Source organism: Myodes glareolus, chromosome 20 (genome assembly GCF_982192425.1).
Source record: "Myodes glareolus chromosome 20, mMyoGla1.1, whole genome shotgun sequence".
Lineage (NCBI taxonomy): Eukaryota > Metazoa > Chordata > Mammalia > Rodentia > Cricetidae > Myodes > Myodes glareolus.
The window spans coordinates 30,050,278-30,056,891 of NC_142045.1; positions in this window are offsets into that span (position 1 = coordinate 30,050,278).

The following is a 6,614-nucleotide window of genomic DNA, read 5'->3' on the forward strand; positions in this document are numbered from 1 at the left end:
CACCCTCGTGCATCCTTCCATCTCAAAACCATGCCCAAGTCATCAACAATGTATGAAATGCTCCCTGTTCGTACTGATTTTGATTGTGACTGTGACCATTCTTCTGACAGCAGAGACCACAGCAAACCATCCCAAATGCAGGGTTTTTTTTTTCTTCTTAGCTGGAGTCCACACTCTGAAGGAAGTATGCCATCCTGAACACTATAAGAAATGGTTAGCTAGTATTTGCGAAATAGGTGAATGCATCCTTTGGTACTGAATAGAGCAGACAGATATAGTTCTTCCGCTCCTGAAACATATATAATCTAGTGAAGGAAGGACTCAGAAGAATATGAAAAAGAAATATATACAGTTGTAGTGTCCTTGAGAGCAACTGAGAAAAAGCAGTTGTGAAGTGACAGACCCCAAGGGCAATTCACTTAGGAAAGTGCTTGAGAGGTGTCAGAAAGAGTGTTCTCTGTAAAGAGAAGAGAATACACAAAATCACCGTAGTAGGGAGAGCCTTGGCTCTTGCAAGCAGAACCGTTAGTGCTGGGGTCTGAGATGTGGTATGGGAAGGTGGGTGGTCCAGGTCAAGCAGGGGCTTGTAAGTTTCATGGTTGAAATTTCTTTGTGGGAAAGCAACCAAAGATGGACAGACGAAAAGTACTAGTCAGATGCATGCTGAGTGGGACACAGGAGTGGGAGGGGAGTTCTTCTGTCTGATACAAATACCTGCTCATCTTCTAGCCATGGAGACAGCCTGAGCTGAGAGTGAGCTTCTCACACAGCCCATTCTGCCTACACTAATTGTTTCCAATCCTACTACCCCCTCTCTCACACAAATAAACACACACGCGCGCGCGCACACACACACACGCGCACATGCACATGCACACACACACACGCACACACACCTTCTTACACTCCCCCCCTCCTCTCCTGACTTGTCCCCATTTGGCCCTTATTTAAAGTCTTTCAATCATTTTCAGTGCACACTGGGACTCACTCTTACTCCAGTATTTTTAACATATTGTATGACTAATGCTCCAACAAAACTCTAATGCCACAGTAAAGTTGCAGCATTAAAAGTCTTGCAAAATCCCATTTCTAAACAAGTTGTTGTCCTTTGTACCCTAGAAAGCCCACCCCTTTTGATTCCCACCTCCTGTAGCTAGATGATATTTTGAGATGGGCTCTCCTTGGTTATCTGCCTGCCCTGTTAATTAATGCTAACCTTCTTAGGATGTGGGATCAATCTACACAGGTATTTAAGTCCTTAAGCTCTAGGTATTCCCTCTGTGACCTCAGACAACATGTTCTGAGGTCCTAGGTCTTAATAAAATGAAGAAGTAATAATGTTTTTAAATGCTGTGTGGATTCAGAGACAGCCATATGTGAACTGGTACCCCACTGTTTAGTACATGGTAATATATGCATGTGTCAAGCCAACATCACTTTGAACATTTGGCTCTGGGGGTTCAAATCTTCCCACTGTTCCTTCTTACCGCCAACTCTCTCTGTTCTTCTCCACCTAATTCCTCTCCCCTTCTTCCTTGGCAACCCTAAACTAACCTTTCACATGCTGAGCTTTCTGTCCTGGTGACATCTTCTGGCTTTAGCCTATCACTAGTCTGTGGCCCCAGCATAGGTATATGGGGAAATACAGAGGACTTTTTTTGAAGCCCTTTCTCCCAAGGGATCCACCCACTTATTCATCCTATCCCTTCCCATGGACCATAGGAGACATTCATGCTAGCAGAATTGGTGAGGAAATATCCAAACTCAAAGACATCTGTTGAGTACCCTGCAGTTCAGAAAGCATTACCAATGTGCTGGGAAAGGTGGGGGTTACAATGAAACTGGCACTGACTCGGAAAGTCATGTGGGGTAAGGTGTTATGCTCTTCAAAATTTTTGTTTTTTGCAGTGGGCAGGGGTTAATGCATACCCAGAACTCCCAAAGCACAGGGAGTCAGTGACCGAATGTTTAACCCTCATAGAGCATCTGTATCAGGCCCCTGCCAAGGCTCAGGGAACACTGTGGGAGAGGAGACAAGAAGAATGGAAGAGCCATGGGATGGAGAGGAGTGCAGAAAAATGCTGTCTATGTGACATGACCATTGCACCCATGAACGCATAGAAGTTGTGGTTGACTGTACAAGACCTGTGCAAGATCAAGCCAGTCAAAACTTCCGCCTGAGTGAGGGAGAGACTCGGAGGCTCCACACCTGGATGGATGAGGACCTATTGGCCGGTAATGGGTGCTGGGGGTGAGAGAGTCATTTTCCCTTGGGGGCATGGCCCCTGGTAGGTTGTCATTCTCCATATGGGCAACATAACTAGACTCAGTAGGTTATAAAAAGAGGATGTTAAGTTGTGAGGCATGTATGTTGGGGGGGGAGGTAGGAGGAAATAGAAAAGAGATATATATTCATATATAAACATATGAAATTTTAAATAGTAAATGGAATGATATCCTTAAGTTACTAGAAGAATGATGATAAACTAAACATTAAGATTTATAGTAGATCTAAGACTAATATTAGGATATACTTGCTGTAAAATGTTAGGCATTCTTACCCAAATGTGGCTATAGATCCTGTGAGCCTCCCTACTCACTGACATGCTGGAGGAAAAACTGTGCAACACCCAGTAAGGACTCTTGCTTCTGCAGTGTGCACACAAAACCATCTCAGCCTCCTAGGCAATCCAAAAAAACACGCCTTTACTGGGCCTTTTCTTTTGGGCCACAGTTCAGCTCTCAAATCATGACATAGGGACTTAATATTAGTTATGAAAGCTCAACCTAGCTTAGGCTCATTTCTGGCTAGTTCTTTTAACTTAAATTACCCGGTTTCTCTTTATCTGCCTTTTGCCTCGGGGCTTCTTACTTTTCTTTCCTTCTGTATGTCATACTTTCACAGCTTCTTGTGTCTGGCTGGCTGGTGGTTGCCTGGCTTCTTTGCTCTGGTGGGTCCTTCTCTTTCTCTCTCTTTCTCCCTTGTTCTCTTCTTCTCTTCTTTCTCTTCTCTCTCAAGCCTAGATTTCTTCTGTTTATTCTCTCTACCCGCCAGCCCCGCTTATCCCTCTACTGCCTAGCTATTGGCAGGTCAGCGTTTTATTAGACAAATAGGGTGCCATTAGACTGGTGAGGTGAAGCAAATACAATGCATCTTTACACAACTAAATATACATCCTTTCATCATGAAACAAATGCAGCATAAACAAATGTAACACATCTTTACATTGTTAAGATAGTATTCCACAACACATGTCAGTACACACATAAAAGATGTATTTTAGGGATCCCCTTACCGGAAAAGATTGATTTTTTATGAAATGATAAGCAGTCGTTTATTTAATAAATATCTACTGAACACGTGCTGCATTCAGCCATTGGTCTTTGCTCTTGGGAATTAAATAAAACACACAAAAACCCTTAAAGAATTTTACATTCTGGTGGAATTCATACAACAACAAATCAAGGAAGTAAAATATACAACATGTTTGATAATCATTGGTGAAGGAAAACTATGTAACAAAGAAATGAGCTAGAGAGTTTAAATTTAATTGGAAGTCTAAACAAAAGGCGGTCTCTCTGTGTAGATGGTATTTGAGTGGCAAACTGAATCTTTTTGCTTTTCTCCCAAAATCATAACAGAATGGGCAATCTTCCAGAAGATTACAGTACAGAAACTATTAGAGAGCATTCATTATTTCAATCTCTTAAACTCAACCAACAGGAGACCACATGAGGAATATTTTATAGATTTGCTTTTTTTTTAAGAATACAAATAAATTAACCTTGCACTAATTTGGCCTTTCATTGCTCGGTAGAATGATTCTGGGACTAATTCTGGGAATGGGAATAATTCTGAGCTCACAGGGTTTGATAATTTTTTCCTGCCTACCTAAAATGGATACTCATTTTGACATCCTGTCAAACCAGCCTCAGCCAAATCAGCACGTGTTAGCTCTAACATTCTTTCTGCTGGAAGGAAGCGTCGGGTACGGCACACACAGGGGGAGAAATCTGTGCTCAAGCTGAGGAGACTTGAGCCAACTGCTGGCCACACGTCTGGTACTGAGGGGAGGCAATCTGAGACAACACCAAGTTCTCTCAGAAATGCAAGACAGTCAGAGAAGATGCAGCCTGTGCAAGGGTGCTGGGCATTCCCTATTGTTAGCCACAGCACTAACGCCATCAACAGAATGCCCGCAGCCTTCATAGAAGGGATAACATCTAACTCCTTGTGCCTCTGACTGCTGGACACTGATAACTAGACACTCATGCACCTCAATGACAGTGCAAGGACCTTAGTTCAAGACCGAGGACAAGTAGCACTTCACCAGGAGGCCAATCCATCTCACCTCATCCATGTGCCTCTTCCTCTGAGGATCTAAGAAGACTCCAGAATAAAATATAAATAGCGCTCTTCCAGGACATAGTGAAGAATGGGCTCAGCCAATAAGAACTTCACAGAACAGGCCCGGATGCTGCAATAGATCTGGGTGTCATCCTGTAACTAAGGGAGCTATTGAACCTTCACACGCAGTGGAAGCAATGATATATAGAGAAGTGGTTTTGCAAACTTTAAAGTCCTGGGGTTCCCCATTGGTGCTTAGGATGACTCAGTAACATTCATAGAATGAATAAGGGATTAAAGGACAAATGCACATTCAGACCCACAGGCAGACACACATTCCCTCCGCTCCCAGAAGGAAAACAGCTGAACCACGAGGTGACCTGACCCCCACCAGTTTCGCTGGCACCTTTTTGGAGATCCTCCCTGTTGCACTGAGTTGCTTCAGAGAATATTTTGCTTGGACAGGGGAGTGGGCAGAAGTCATCCGGAAGCCATGAGGTGCCGGGATTACTGGCTTTGAGAGATTTAACTGCTTCTCTGATAAAGCAAGGCAGGGTAAAGGTCCTAAGAATATTCCCCCAAAGCTCCAGGGACACAAGAATAATCTCCAAGAGCAGGTAACACCGTTGAAGAGGAAGGGGACCTTTAGTTCTGGAGCCTGGCCTTTTTGAGACATTAACCCTCCCTTTCTGACTCTGGGAGTTAAAGTTTCAGTCATCTGTTCTGTGTAAATATCACTGTATTTCAGGCTCATTTGCACCTTTTGCTTCAGTGACCCTGTAGAAAATGGACCCTGAGCTGTTAGCTATGTCAAATGAGATCCAAGGTGCAACCTGAATAACTCTTCCCCTTCAGAGGTCCTTCCTTCCCTGTAACTGCAAAGGTGATCTGGTTCACAATTCTCTCCTTACTTCTGATGCTGTCCTATGGTAACCCCAAGACTCTTCTTCGGGGCTTCTATGGGCTCCTCAACATTCTTCAGAGCAATCATCCCTACACACACACTTGAGGACTCTCTGTCCTGTGCTCAGATACCAACACCTGTTGGCTTGATCTTCCAAATGCAAGGCTATTAAAACTGTCTTCTCTGGTAACTTCACAGAGTTACTTGTTACTTTGACAGTTAATCTGCAGGATTGATTTGACTAGGTTTAGAATCACCTAAGAAACAGCCTCCTGGGCATGTTTGTGGGTGTTTTTCTAGTGGTTAACTTGGGGAGGGGGAGCCCCACACTGAATATGTGGACACCATTCTCTGAGCTGTAAATGCAAACATGGCCAAAGGGAGGGGAAAAAAGCCAGAAGAGCATTGCCTCTGGGTTCACCCAGATGTGCAGGACCCTACCACAGCTGGAAGTGCCTCCTCCCATCATGCCATCTGCACTGTGATGAACTATATTTCTCCAGCCACGAGCCAAAATAAGCCCATACCCTAAACCCTCTTCTTTTTGGGTATTCAGCAGCAACAAGAAGAGTGACTAACAAGATATCTGTACTCTGATCTACAAAAATATCTCTACTCAATTTGCTGTTCAGGTTGCACCACCATAAGGAAGTAGTAGAATGTGAAATACTACATATCTTCTAATCCTTTGGGGTAGAGCTGACTAAATATTTACCTCACCTGCATTTTTATCTCACCTATAGTTTCCAGAAAGCATTTATAATGCTCATATGTTCTTTGGTGACAACATTATTATCCTCGCTCTACAATCTAAATAAATTATGTAGCGATCACTCTCTGTGCTCTCTGGAGAATTAACCTTCTTCTTGCATGAATGATATATGTGCTACCTCCTAGTGTGTGTGTGTGTGTGTGTGTGTGTGTGTGTGTGTGTGTGTTGGTGCTAAGCTGGAACTCTTGTCTTCTTCTTACATGTAAGTTAAACACCTAACCACTCAACTCTACACTGAGACCTGACAACTCATATATGACACAATTTGCTCAAAAAAATTCTTTATGAAGATTAGTATTCATATTCTCATCCCACTTGGATGCCGCTGTTCCGGTTTCACTTTGCTATTATGATAAAAAAAAACAATCTGACAAAAAGCAGTTTAGAGAAGAAGGGGCTTCTTCAGCTTACAGTTCCAGGTTAGAGTCCACCATTGCAGAGAAACTGAGGCAGGAACGGAACGAGTTAATCACACCATTTGTATAGGAAAGGGCTGAGAGAAACTGATGCATGCTTGCCAGTGCTAGCTCACCTTGTGCTTTTCATTCAGCCCAGGGCCCAGCACAGGAACTAGTGCTGTCCAGAGTGGG